The 15,000-nt window shown below is 40.2% G+C and overlaps 2 long non-coding RNA genes across 3 annotated transcripts in view; one reads left to right on the top strand and one right to left on the bottom strand.

Moving 5' to 3' along the window:
* The window catches only part of LOC135104177 (uncharacterized), a 121,391-nt gene that overhangs the window by 2,277 nt on the left and 104,114 nt on the right, over positions 1 to 15,000 (bottom strand). The gene's annotated exons all lie outside the window — the stretch shown is intronic.
* The window catches only part of LOC135104178 (uncharacterized), a 181,830-nt gene that overhangs the window by 140,710 nt on the left and 26,120 nt on the right, over positions 1 to 15,000 (top strand). Inside the window, exon 3 of one of the 2 annotated variants that reach the window (XR_010270321.1) lies at positions 8,288 to 8,335. This is a non-coding gene — a long non-coding RNA (uncharacterized LOC135104178). Of the gene's footprint in view, positions 1 to 4,929; positions 5,360 to 8,287; positions 8,336 to 15,000 lie in introns of those variants that run through there. The other variant, XR_010270322.1, reaches the window with a different exon arrangement.

The raw sequence follows: 15,000 nt of genomic DNA, 5'->3' as shown, positions 1-15,000 counted from the left end.
CTCTCTCTCTCTCTCTCTCTCTCATGATCAACTTCTCAGCTCCTGTAGCCATTGATGTGTGCGACAAAGTTAATTTAATACAGTATGTGGTAGGTGTGTGTGTGTGTGTGTGTGTGTGTGTGTGTGTGTGTGTGTGTGTGTGTGCTGCTGGGTTGTGGTACCTTATTCATGGTGGATGGATGGATGGATGGATGGTTAGATAGGTAGATAAATGGGTAGGTAGACTAATAGTATATTGATAGAAAGAGGGATGGACGGATAGACAGGTAGATAGGTAGATAAATAAATAGATAGAAAGATAGGCAGATAGATAAGAGATGTATGTATCTACGTAGATGAATAGTAACAGAGCGATAAATAGATAAGTAGGTAGTTTAATAGCCAGTAATAGATAGACATGAATTGGCAAATAGATAGACAGACAGATAGATAGATACGAGTAGATGAAAAGTTTAATAGTATGACTCAAACCAAGATGTTTTTATAAGGAACTTCAAAAGTTTTTTTTTTTTTTTATGAGACCATTTTTCCCTTGTTGAGATTTGCATTTGAACAGTAAGAGTCGTTAAGAATTGAGCATGAGATTGGCCAACACGAGTGAGATCTCTTTTTCTATGGATTTTTACAGAGCGGTAATTAAGCAGTGTTCATTTTTCCGTCTTTCTTCTTCCTCGTGTCATTCCTCCTCTTCACCTCCTTCTTATTAGTGGTATTATCTTTTTTTTACCATTATTACTGCTGCTGCTTTTTGGTGGTGCTGGTGGTGTTCTTGTTGTTGTTCTTGTTGTTCTTGTTGTAAGGTACTGGTATGTTTTTATTCGTATACTTATGAGCGTGCGATGAACATGAAGCAATAAGAATGTAGTATAGCTGGACGTGGCAGCCGAAACACGTTGGGTTGCAGCATGTTTGGATTCCTTAAGAGAGAGACACAACGTCAACATAGTGGGAAGTGTTGGCTAAACAACCAGTTCCCTCACACAATACAGTAACGACCTGATGGGAGGGAAGGGAGCGGGGTTATGTAAGACGGGGCACTGGCCAAGGGCAACAAAAAGAGAAAGAAAAAAAAGGCCCACTCAGGTGCTGGTCTCATAAGAAAAGGTTGTATGGAGAGCAGACTCATCCCAGATACAAGAACGGAGAGAACAAGCTAGTCTCTCTACATTTCATTGTACAAACTGTGCATATGTATAGGGAAGAAAACCCCAGAGATTGTTCTTCTCTTCACCCACACATGTCCCAAGTATCCGTCTGTTGTTGAAGTTGTTGTTCTCGTTGTTGGAGTGTTTGAGGTTCAAGCACGCCTTGGCTGTGAGAGTTTTGTGTTGTGAGCAGTACCGAGGAATGTACAGCGTCGCGATACTAAAATCATTAAGTCTGTATTTTTACTTTAGCCTTCCTGGTAATGACGTTAATGTGAGCAAAGTTTCCTCAAGACTTCATTACCTTGTTTCTTTTCGGCGCTTAATTATAATCCACTTACACCTGCAGCCTTTCCTCCTCCTCCTCCTCCTCCTCCTCCTCCTCCTCCTCCTCCTTCTCCGCCTTCTCCACAAGTTTACCAGCTGTTCGCGAAGTCGTTTGCTTCTTCGTCAACTTGCGCCACTCCCACCTGTGACCTGCGACTTGCTAGGCAGTGGTTGGGTGTTTGGGTGTTTGGGTGCAGGCAGCTGAGCCCTGATCGATTCCCGGGACTGCCTGGTGGTGGTGGTGGTGGTGGAGGCTGGGCTGGTATTGCTTGATCTGTCCGTCTGTCTGTCTGTCTGTGTGTGTGTATAGATGTGTTGACGTGGTGGTAATGTGATCTAGGCATTAGGTTTCTAAGGCCGCTGCTGTTTGGTCTGTCCGTCTGCCTGTGTGTGGTTGTGTTGACGTGTTGACGTGTTTGTGTGGGGATTTGTGTGTCAGACTGCGTAGATGAGGTGATACATGTACTGTTTATTGTGTATTGCTTGGCTTAGTATGGACCATAACCTAAATTACCTTTATGCATTATATCGTGGTAAATAAACTGATCTATCTATCTATCTATCTATCTGATGTTGATTTCATAGATACATGGCCTGATTTACATGTGTTTGCTTCAGGTTTTTCTTTCTTTCTTTTCTGTCTTTCTTCTGTTTTATTTATTTTCTAGCCTACTTCCCTACTGCCTTTTATAACGTGCTAAGGAGACTGGCTAAGAAAAAAAAATAAAGGGAAAATACTAAACTTGGCTCCTTAAAAAGTTGCAGAATGAGTCGAAACAAGTTGGCTAATTGAGTTGAGGAGGTGTCTTGATACTGCTTGTCTGTTTGTCTGTGTGTCTTACTCGTGTACTGTTTGTGTGTATGTTTGTGTTGCAGTGTGGCTTTCTTGCTGTCTGTTTGTATATCTAGCTGGCTGAGTGTGTGATTCCTCTGGTTTCTGTGTGTGTGTGTGTGTGTGTGTGTGTGTGTGTGTGTGTGTGTGTGTGTGTGTGTGTGTGTGTGTTTCTTACAGCCCATCTGCCTTTCCAGTCTGTCTGTCTGTGTTTTGCTTTCTTTCCGTCTGGCCTGTATGTTGTGTCCTCGGCTTCAGTATTATCTATCTGTTTGTTTGTTTGGCTGATTGTGTGACTCAGTGATGCTTGTCTGTCTGTTTGTCCGTCTGTCTGTCTGTCCGGTTTTGATCTTTTCTTGTCCTTTTCGTACTGTCTGTCTGCCTGTCTGTCTATCAGTGTGGTTCCCTTCCTTCTGCACGTCTGTCTGCCTGTCTTTCTGCCTGATTATGTGTTTCCCTTACTGTCTACCTGTCTACCTGTCTGCCTCTCCTCCTGTCCTTCGTTCCTCCTCCTCTCCCTCACTTCCAATTGGTATATTCAAATTCCAGCCTGCTCAATTTGTAGTTTTTATTTTTTTTTTTTTATTTGAAGTATACCTTATTGTTACTTTTACCTTACATCTTAACATTACTAGTATTTTTTTTTTTTTCATATAATCAAGTACCATATGACCTTAATTTTTTGCGGCTATACACGATTTTTTTATTTATTTATTTTATTTATTTTTTTTTTTTTAATCATTTCACTTCACTTGTTCCTCCACCAGTTTCCTTCCGCATTCCCACCTCCACCTGTTACGCCTCCACTCATCCGCACCTTGCTATAAATCCACACCACACTTACCTCTGCCACACCACCCTTGTCCTCCATATCCCTGCCTTCATACCTCCAGCCCTCCACACCTCCATACCCCCTCCCCCCCTCAACCTCCACACACTCCATACCCTCCACCTCTCAACCTCCACCTCGCTGTAAAATCCTCCACCCTCGTCCCTGATTAAGAGCAAAGGGCCCCCTCAACCTGCTTCGTGTGTGTGTGTGTGTGTGTGTGTGTGTGTGTGTGTGTGTGTGTGTGTGTGTGTGTGTGTGTGTTTGTGTGTACGTGCTTACTTGTGTGCACTTCCTCTTTATCCTGAAACGGGGGATCTAAACTTTTAGCCCTCTCCTCCTCCTCCTCCTCCTCCTCCTCCTCCTCCTCCTCCTAGTCATCATCCTCATCTCTTCTCATTAACCCAGAAGTTTTTATCTTTTCCTTTGCAAAAATGTAAAATGAAATGAGATTTTATAATGTTTTCTTTTTATTTATTTAGAAATTTATTTTCTATTTATATTTTTTATTGTCTTTTCTTATTTTATTTATTTTATTTATATATTTATTCTATATACAAATTTACTGATTGATTGACTTTTTTGTTTATTGATTGACTGATTGATTTTATTCGTTCTTTATCTATTTATTTCATTTATTTATTTGTATATTATTTTTTTTATGTGTGGGTATCCCTGTGGCTGTGGGTGTTGGTGTGGCTGTGGGTGTGGCTGTGGGTGTGGCTGTGGGTGGCGGTATGGGTGGGTGTTTACGTTCCATTCAATACATTCTCATTCCTCTCATCATGATTAAATGTCGCATTTAAAACAGTCATTCGTCATCCGTAGCGAGCAGCTTTGGTGTCATGCACGGACATATTTCACGCCTGGAAAACTATTGCGCTGATTGCCCCAAATGGAGGCACGTGCACCAATGAGAGATGAGAACGTGCCTGTGACAAACAATAATACTCTCTCGCACACTCGCATTAACACACACACACACACACACACACACACACAAAGGTAAACAATAAGAACGACATAAACTCCAACACTTACCGATGAAAAAAAGAACCAAAGTAGGAAAGAAAGAAATTAATAAAGAGAGGAAGAATAGTTCTAAAAGTTAAGTGAGTATCTCTTATGATAGTTTTTTTTGTTTTTAGTCCATTGAGTCAGTGAAAAATGAAAATGTTTACATTTATTATATATATATATATATATATATATATATATATATATATATATATATATATATATATATATATATATATATATATATATATATATATATATATATATATATATATATATATATAATTTTTTTTTGTCAGACTACGTTTTATTTTAGTGTTTTATCTCTCTCTCTCTCTCTCTCTCTCTCTCTCTCTCTCTCTCTCTCTCTCTCTCTCTCTCTCTCTCTCTCTCTCTCTCTCTCTCTCTCTCTCTCTCTCTCTCTCTCTCTCTCTCTCTCTCTCTCTGTATTAAAACTACAGGTTAAATAATTTACTTAGTAATGTCCATATAAGAAGATAGGTAAAGCGAATAAATATCATTACAGTTTAAGCCTTACACTTACTCATACTTTAATCTCTGGAATTCTGTATCTACTTCTACTTTCTTCTCTTCCTGTGGCTTAAACTACTTCAAGAGAGGATTCGCAAAACATCTCCAGAACTAAATTGGCTTCTTATTAGGAAACCATTGCCCTTCTTTACTTATTTTTCCTTTTCAGAGATGCAACTCAGCAAGCTTTTAACATCCCCCCCTCCACTAAACCGCTCCCTATACATTTCTTTCTTTTATTCCACCAGCCAACCTCCTTCACTTTCTACACTGGTAGGTTCCGGAGGCAAGCAGGCGTCCCTCCCAAGCGTAGTATACAAGTCACACAGCGGCGCCTCGTATTGCCGTTCAGTGCAGCTTCGACACTGAATTTACGACTTGCCTCCGCTGCTCATTTGCCTCGGCCTGCATTTCTCCTGAGTGCAGCCGTAGGTATCAAGGCCGCCTCAGCTAAATTGGCTATCTGTTTCAACTTTCCTATGATTATTGTTTTTGTAGAGAATAATATTGAGTTGTTGGTCAGATGTCTTAACACTTAAAACATATATGAATAAAAAAATATCCGGACTCTTTACTTAGATCTTGTATTTTCTCTGAAGACGTGGTAGAAAGTGTCGTAGTAATTTAATTAACTTTATTAGGAACGACAAATGGGTGGACTTCATTTTTGTACTCTTTTGTGTCTTTGTATTGGTGTCACACGAAAAGTAAAGAAAAGAAAAGTGCTGCTTCTGCCTGCGTTTCCCTGTAATCTTTCCCACTTAGATAAACAGGTATACTGATAGATAGATAAACATATAGATAGATAGACATAATGACAGATGGGTTTTATACAGCGTATACATACATGTGTACGTATACTCAGACACAGTATTGATTTCGTATCCAACCTACGTAACACTTCATCATAATATTGCTAAATTTTAAAAACTGTTAGCACTATTACACTCGTTCAGCTAATTTTCTCCCCGTAACACTCCTGGCCGTCCCACCAGATGCCCATTACTGCGTGGTGGTGGAGTGTGGCGGTGAACGATGAAGTGTGACGGAAGGATGATAACAGAAAAATGTGACGGAGTGTAATGGACGAATGTGATTGGACGATGTGACGGTGAATGTGGACGGAGGTGTGCGATGATGAAGTGTGACAGTGACGGAGGGTCAGGAAAGAGTGTGGCAAGTATAGTTACATAGATACTCAGGACTTTGCGCTCCTCACGAGGTAACCTGACCTAGGACCACTAAGAAAGTGATAGTAGAAGAACAGGACACCAAAGTAGAAGGCTCTCTCCCCATCCTCCACTCCCTCCGGTATAAGCCGTAGAGGAAACAGATAGGAGATAAACACCTTACGGGGTTAAAGAAGTAAAAGCCCGAAGGAAATTTTATAGGAAAGAATAAAGATAGATGAAATGAGACGCCCCGGTCAGAGGAGGGTGACTGAAGTGTATGAGGAAGAAATATGAGTGTGACGAGGAGGTGTGACGAAGCGTGACGGAGTAGCAAAGAAGAAATGTAAGAGGGTATGACTGAGGCCTGAGACTGAGATGTGTGACGTGGAGCTATAATAAAAAAAAAAAAGTGTGACGGGATGTGACGTGCTGTGACGGAGATGCCTTGAGGGATGAGCCGCGCTTCCCTCCCTCCCTCGGGAACACCGCCGCTCGATCTTCAATAATCCATGACCAGAAAACTATATTGCGGCGCCTCGGGTACGGTGGGTGGGTGGGCAGGCGAGTGGGTGGTGGGCGGGTCTTTACAAGTATTGCCTGCCGGAGGGGCGCGGCCACACCAGTCAGCGGAGCAAGAAGCGTGCGAGATATTGCTTCTGAGTGTTTTATTGTTTTGCGGTGTGTGTGTGTGTGTGTGTGTGTGTGTGTGTGTGTGTTATTTTGAGGGGAATATCTCCAGGAAGGAGCTAAGTATTATCTTGTGTTATTTTGAGGTAAAGGTCCTTGGGAAACCACTTCGTATTAGCTTCTTGCGTTACTTTGAGTGAATATCTGAATGAAAAAGAGTAGCATTAAATTCCTTGTGTTATTCTGAGGCGAAGATCTGAAGGAAGGCTCTTGGTGTTAGCATTCTTGTCTTCTTTACAGGTGAAGACTTGTGGCAAAACAACTGAGTTTATACATGAGGATGATAGGTGGATATAGAGAGGTATGATGACTATAGGGACCGCCACATGCAGGTCTGTTTAACTTAACTTATTTTCTTTTGTTCTTATATTCAAGTATTAGTTTTCAGTGCCAATTCGAAGTAAGGATGTGCAGGGAATGAACGAAGCAACATCTACCTTCCAGCGCTAACACATCATGAAATTAATAAAACATACGAGACATTTGGTTTTAAGAACATAAGAACGTAAGAAATAAGGGAAGCTGCAAGAAGCCACCAGGCCTACACGTGGCAGTCCCTGTATGTGATATGCCTGTCTATTTCCACCTATCATCATTCATTGAGATTTGTGCAGTGGTCAGTTGGGTTTATATATTTATTGTATCTTCTCATGTTATAAGGAAATTCTTGACTCTATTACGGAGACGCAAATTGTCTCTTTAATAAAGCTGAGTGAGCTGTGGATAAAATATTCTTATTTATTCACTTATTTGTTCTTATTTATTCACTTTATACTAAATCTTATAAATTTGTATTTCGTGACGTGTTACAGTTTTTTGTTCTTTTAATTGATTAGTATGGTACTCGTAATCATCTCTAGGGTTTGTGAACGATGTCTTCTTTCACAAGGATTACTTTTAGAGGCCACAGAGATAAAGCCAGGTTCCTGTAATCTTTTCTCACTGGTGATGCAGAATCCTTAACAAACCATCACTAGGGTCATGAAAACACCCTTGAAGACCACAATAACTTCCACTAGAGCACGTTAGAAATAGTCGAGATAACGAAACTTTTTAGAATACTGACCTGAGAAAGAATGGTTAATAGCAGTAGTAAGCAGAGATAGTCATTTACTACTACTACTACTACGACCATTACTACAACTATCACACACTCTACACCTTCCCCAACCACAGACCAGTTTATAGGAGAAGCAAGTCTTGAATACCAACATATAACAGTACCCAGTATAACAAATGTCCTCGCGAGACGAACTGCGCACCTGCCACGCTCTTGGTGCTCTCATTGTTCGCAGAGACAACAACCACAAGCCAACACCCGCGCCAGGTACTGAGGTCAGGGCAGCCGCGGGTCACTCGAGGCTCATCTTGGCACGAGGGAGTGAAGGTGTTGAAGTGGTTGTGGATGGATGGGTGAGTTGGTGAGTAGGTGGGTGTTGTCACTGAAGGTTCACTCGTCTCCATGAACTGTGTGGGTATTGGAGGGAGAGAGAGAGAGAGAATCTGAACTTACTCACCCTTCCTCTCGTATCCCCGCTCTCTCTCTCTGTCTCCCTCTCTCCTTTCCTTCATCCCTCCCTCCCTCTACCAGCCACTACAACTAATGTCAACAATAATTCACTAGACCGAAACCCGTTTTAATTTACGTCACTTCCCTGCACTCTTATTTCCCGTGTATATTGTTTTCCTTGCGTCTCCTCTTCGTCCTTCTCCCGCACACAACTCACGCCTGCCTTTCCTCCCCCAGGTGCCGGAGCCAGAGCAGGGAGCCAGGATGGTAAACGCCGAGGTGCTGGTGAGTGTTTTTTTTTTTTTTTTTGTCCCTTTCCTTCATTATTTCGTTCAGCGTGATTACAACCCACTTCTTAATTTTAAAATCGTGTGAGGGTTGTAAAAAAATCGTTTCTCTCTCTCTCTCTCTCTCTCTCTCTCTCTCTCTCTCTCTCTCTCTCTCTCTCTCTCTCTCTCTCTCTCTCTCTCTCTCGCCGTCCCCGTCTCGTAAAATAATTAATGCAGCGTATACAAAGACACGTGCCTCCAATCCCCCCCCTCTCCCACCGCCCCCAAACCCCCTTTCCTATCCCCTACCTGCCCTCCCTCTCCCCAACTCTCCCCCTCTCCCCTACCCCGTCTCAGCATTACCCATAATCACCTCCTCGCCATCCCGGTAAAGTTTCGGTAAAATTTAGTCGTGGCTCTTTTCCCCAGCCACGATAATTGCGGTGAATTGGCTCATTAATTGGCCCGCGCCTTGGAACTTACTCGTATAGTGAGCGAGTTATATTTCGGGAAAGGGGATCACTCACTCACTGGGAGCTTATGTTGTGTTGTGTTGTGTTGTGTTGTGTTATGTATGAGTTTGTTTCCTTTTGTGTTTTGTGTTTCTGTTGTTGTTGTTGTTGTTGTTGTTTTTGTTATTGTTTTCTGTTGCTTTATCGCTCATATGTTCATTTTCATTAAGGTGTTTTTTTTTTTTTTCTTTTATTATTTTCTTTCTTTTACGATGAGTTAGTATGTAAGTATTTCCTTTTGTTTTTTGTTTATTTTTGTTTCCTTTTTATTTTTTTCTACCTTGTCTCTCATATGTGTGTTTTTCCTTAAAGATTTGTTTACTTCATTTTTGTATATTTTTCTCCCAATGTATTTAGTTTTTTTTATTTATTTTTGTTTCTCTTCATCACTCATGTATTTATTTCCTTTAAACATTTTTCTAAGTTCACGGGGAGTTGGTTTACAAATATAGTCACTGCTGTGTAAGTCTATATCTATTTTTCTTTTAGATTTCCCCCCTTTTTTTCACTTTATGCAGAGAACGGAGGAAGAAAACTTTTACCTGATCCTCTTACGGTGTCTTTTTACTAAGGCTATCAAGCGAGTATTGGAGTATTTGTCGGGAAACACAAAGAGACGCGCAGAATGTTGTGCCGAATCTTCTTCCAGCTTTCATCGGGGTATTAATTCCCCCGCCGCGCTGCTCGACGCCGGACGTGGCGCATTTCGTGAGTGTGTGCGTGTGTTTACGAGTGTTTCCCGGAGAGACACAGGGAGTCGTGGAATTACAGATCTGAGACAATAGCGCGAACACACACACACACACACACACACACACACACAGAGAGAGAGAGAGAGAGAGAGAGAGAGAGAGAGAGAGAGAGAGAGAGAGAGAGAGAGAGAGAGAAACCTGTGACGATGGAGCGTGACGAAATGTGACGTAGGGTTATGTTAGCGTGACCAAGGGCGTGACAGTGTGACGTAACATACACATTACAGCAGTTCTAGAGAGAGAGAGAGAGAGAGAGAGAGAGAGAGAGACAGAAGGCATGTTGCAAGCTTTGTGTAATAATTAAAAGTAAAAGCTTTATTTACAACCAAAGTCTTTTCCCAACATATCACACATGAACTAATCTTTGTCTTTATGTCTATCTTTCGATTTATAGTCACCCAGAAATAAAGAAAGTCAGTAAAGTAAGTTCAAATCAGTATGGAGAAGTGCAATTTTACCGTGGAGAAGTAGTTAACCTAAACAACAAAAAAAACTTTACTTGCAACTTTGTGGGTTTCACGGGTGTCGCTTTCAACAGCCAGGCAGGCAGTGAGTGTTGCGAGTAGGGAAAGCAACAGAACCAACACAAAACAGTCTGGTCCGCCGTCTTGTTTGTGTTGCGCCAGGAAGTGTTTGCCGCGGCCATGCATGTTAGCGCCCCTCCACCCTACAACTTTTCTTCACCTCACGCATGCAGCTTGTGTGTGGCGCGGGGATAGAACACTGCACGCCGCTGCTCGCCTCACACCTTTTTTTCTTCTTTTTACTTTTTTTTTTTTTTTTTTTTTTTACGCGTGAAGGAGTCTGGCAAAGGGCACCAAAAAAAAAAAAAAAAAAAGGAGAGAGGTGGTGATGATTGGTGAGGTGAGTGAGGGCACGGAGGTAAAGTTATCATGATCGTTAAGGTTCAGTAATCGTCGACGAAGCTTTTCAGTACCTCGATTTTGGTAAATTATAGATGTCATTAGAGGATGTCATTAAGTTAAGGATGATTGCAAGCTCGTAAAGGACTGCTCGCATTTTGACATTTGGTGGCTTTATTTCTTACTAACAGAATGATGTAAGAAATATTGGCATTGCTTGGCGAGGAGTGCTTCTGTCCAGAATGGTGAGTGTGGCACAAAGCTTCGTGCTCTGAAACGATGAACTATTTCCTCAGGCAACAGAGATGATTAACAGGATTTTCAGGATATTTTTTTTTTCCATTAATAATGTAGGATTCTTACTAAGCTGTCCCTAGAATCACGTAACACTCTTGAAATACCGGTAGCGTATCACTGGAGACTGTTAGATGTTGTTAAAGTAAGAGAGTCGAAACGTTTGTGAGTACGGACCAGGAAAATAAGTGTCTCGGTGTGTGTGTGTGTGTGTGTGTGCTGTCAGTGACTGGCCATCTTACTGCTACTCCTCGGGATGATGTCCTGTCGCTGTGTTTCAGGGAGTCTGCGTAGTCAAGGTTTTCACGAAACTCAGTGATTTCGTGCAAAAATGTGTCATAATCATATTTCTGATATTTCCTTTACTGAAAAAGGTCGAGTTAAGTTTGGTTTGGTTAGGTTGCTATAGATTCAGTTTCACCAGTCAACCATGCTGGATTGGTTATTGTTTTCACTGCATAAAATTTATAAGTCTATTAAAATCTGAAAGCTCATTTATATATTTCTATATTATTTATTTTTAAGAATACATGGATGATTGGGTCAAATATATTTACAGTAACCTAAGCAGACCAGACCTAATATAGCTTTTAAGAGTGAAAAGAAATGGTATCAGTAATATGAATATTGAAAAGTCTTCTCGAAATTACAAGGGATTCCGGGTTTCGTGAAATTCCTACACATATTACACACATTCGCTGTAACACACACACACACACACACACACACACACACACACACACACACACACACACACACACACACACACACACACACACACACACACACACACACACACACACACACACACACACTAATGGCGTCATCGAAAACCGAGTGGCTGATATGTCCGGCTCTTGCACCTCTCTCCAGGTAAAGCTACGCCAGAAGTAATTGTTAATATAGCTAATGGATCTGTATTCCCAGTATTAGCAAGTAAAAAAATGTGTCTGGAACAGAAATACATATATGATGACACTTTTACTGTTGATGGTTAACATGATGCTTTTCGTTATCAAGAGTTAATGATGAAGCTTGGAAGCGGCGTGCAGTACTGAAGTTTATGAGTTTATGAGTTAACTTTATGCGGTAACGTGACACCGTAAACACCAAGGCTTGTATTCTCCGAGGCTTTGTTCTCTCATAAGGACTGTCTACAAGGGCCACAGAGATGATAAGTCGAGTTTTATATTGTTTTAACCTTTTTTTTTATATTAGTAATGCTGAATTCCTGTTAAATCATCACTAATCATGAAAACTTCCTTGACATCCTTTATAACTTCCACACACTGTTAAATGTGAGAGTCCCGTATTCCTAGACATTTATCCTCTCATCAGAACTGTTTGGAAGGACCACAGGGATGATTAGTCTCATAGATATTTTCTCCTACTGGTGGTGCGGAATAATTGTTAAAGTATTAGTAGAATCATTAAAAAAAAAAAAATCAAATCCTCAGTTAATTCCACCACAGACAATGAAATATAGTCGAGATTAGGCGCTGGAATATTTGAAAATACGAGTAGAACTATAAAAACACCTTTGAAATTCCAACTTACTTCCTGTAAAGGCAGTGAAATAGCCGTGATTAGGCGATAGAATGTCTGATAATACGAATAGAATAAAAAATTTATTCTTGAAATCTCCAATCAGTTCATGTAGTGCCAGTTAGAGATAGTAGAGATTACGCGATAGAATATTTGAAACACGACCAAAAGACCACGGAATGTTTAGGAATACTGTCAGTAGCACGAGGTCACTGCTGCCAGCGCCGCCACACGGAGTCATAATGAACTTGCCTCATTATGCAACATATTTTAGTCCATCCTTTTCTCCACCTTTCCTTTCTGTCCTTCACGTTTTTACGGCTCCTCTTCCCGCCTCACAAAGTCGTAATTAAATCCACCTATCTCATTATCTGACTTGTTTATTCTGGTGAATCATCGTTTTTTTTTTTTTTTATGCATTTTTTCCGCCTTTCACAGTATCATATTTGCTCCTTGCTTGTTCTCATTATACACTCATACAAAAAAGTTATGAAATCAAACTCATTATCCAGCCTCTATATGTATTTTCTTCCTTTTCTTTCTTCTTATTGTCTTTTTTTTATTATTCTCTTCATGGTGTATCTGCTCCTCCTCTTCCTCTCCTTTTCTTCTTTCCCTTCATAAATTTGTCTGCGTTATTATTTAAGTATCTTTCAATGTTTATTTCTTCCTTCGTTACTGCCTGTTTATTTTTTCACTCTTGCCTTCCATTCACCTTATTATTGCTAAAAGGTTTGTCTGATTCTCCCTCATGTGTGTTCTGCCTGTTTCTAGCTCTTTTTCAATTATTATTTTTTTTTTATCCTTTTCTCTCTCAATCTTGTTATATTTTGTTCTCTATTGTTCTTCCTCTTTTTTTCTGTTTTAGGTTCAGTCTTTCTTTCTCTTTCTCTGCTCTTTTTTCTTTGCATTTCCTCTTCTGTTGTTATCTTTCTGCTCTCCATATTTTTTCTTGTTTTTTTTTCGGATTAAGAAATATTTTAATAATTTCCCTTCTTTTCTTTTGTTTTTGTTTTTTCTACTGTATTTTTTTTTCTTTTATCCTCCTTTTTCCCGATTTTCTTCTCCTTTTTGTATTTCTTATCGTTCTGCTATTATCTTTTTTCTTTCTTTCTATTCCTTATTCTTTTCTTCTTTCCTTCCCTTCCAATTTTCTTGTATTTTTCTTTTTCTTTCCTATTTTCTTCTATTATCTATTTTTTTTCACTTCCCTCTACGTATTCTTCATTGTCTTTCTCTTTACATTCCATCCTTTCTTTCCTACGTTCTCTCCTTCTGTCTTCTTTGTCATTCCTTCCCTCCTTCACGTTACCCAAGCTACTCCTCCCGCCAAACGCTTCTCTCACACACACACACACACACACACACACACACACACACACACACACACACACACACACACACCACCACCACCTGGCCACCTGCACATGATAGCCAGGTGCTTCTTTCATTACCAGTCCCGCCGAGGCTCTGAGGTGAATGCAAACGTACTACTGCCTCCCTTGAATGACTCGCACACACACTCGTCTAAATGAAAGCTTTTGTTGAATGAAACGTACTACACTGTCTCGTCATTGAACTCTGAACTGTGTGTGACCTACTCGGCTTTAAGCTTCGTAAAGTAAGATTTTTAAAAGAAGAAATAGTAAGATTGATTGATTAAGAAAAAAGCAAAACTGGCGCAGCAACACAAAAATGGGAGGAAAATGTTTTTTTTTTTTTTTTTTTTAACTCCACCGCTAGACAAATTTTCTTCTTTAATGTCTAGAACTTTTTAGACTTTTTTTTTTGTGCTTGGCTCTCGTAAATATTTTTGTTGCTTAAGAAATAAAAATTCCCTTGTTTTCCTTCTTTTCTCTACTGTGCCTCCATGCAAACAGTTTTTACAGTGGTGGGAAGGATAAGCAAGGACAACTACAGCAGCAAAAAAATAATAAATAAATAAAAAAGTTAGAGTGGTAGATGACTGGAATAAACTAAGGAATTGTTTTTTTTTTTTGTTTTTTTTTTCTTTGGAGCTTTAAAAGAACTGATGATTTTATGTATAGAGACGGTAAGTGGATATAGGTAGGTATGATTTATACAGAATCTGGCACTTGTAGACCTGATAGTTTTTTCGCAGCTTCCCTCATCTTTTATCTGTTTACTTTTGTTTTATTTATGTATTTATATATATTTTATATTATGATGCTCGAGATCGTCTAATCCAATACATATAGTACGGAGAAAATAGCTAAGATGAAAAAAAAAAAAAGACAAAGAAAAATAGCCAAGAAAAGACGAAATGAAGATAAAGAATGCGACAGACAGCAGGTCGTTCACCCTTCACCTGCCGTAAATATAGGAAACACCTCCACCATTTGTTGTTTTTTTTCTGGCATCAGCTTTGTTTTGGCGGCAGAAGGCAGGAGTGTGAGGCGCGAGGAGAGGCTGGCTAGAGGCTCGCTGACAGATGACATTCACGGATGTGGGAAAAATAATTAATCATTTGTGAAACGAGAGCTTAATGAAGAGGAATTATTGTGGTGTGAATTGGCCTTTACTGGAGAGAGAGAGAGAGAGAGAGAGAGAGAGAGAGAGAGAGAGAGAGAGAGAGAGAGAGAGAGAGAGAGAGAGACATTTATACAACGTTCGCCAGTTACTGAATTAATACACCGCCGGCAGCCTGGTGACCTCACACGCATTTCTCGCGGCGTGCAGGAAGCGAAAAACATC

The sequence above is a fragment of the Scylla paramamosain genome, chromosome 10 (assembly GCF_035594125.1).
Source record: "Scylla paramamosain isolate STU-SP2022 chromosome 10, ASM3559412v1, whole genome shotgun sequence".
Classification (NCBI taxonomy): Eukaryota; Metazoa; Arthropoda; class Malacostraca; order Decapoda; family Portunidae; genus Scylla; species Scylla paramamosain.
Note: the sequence above shows the minus strand (reverse complement) of the source record. Positions and strands in the feature narration are given on the sequence as shown.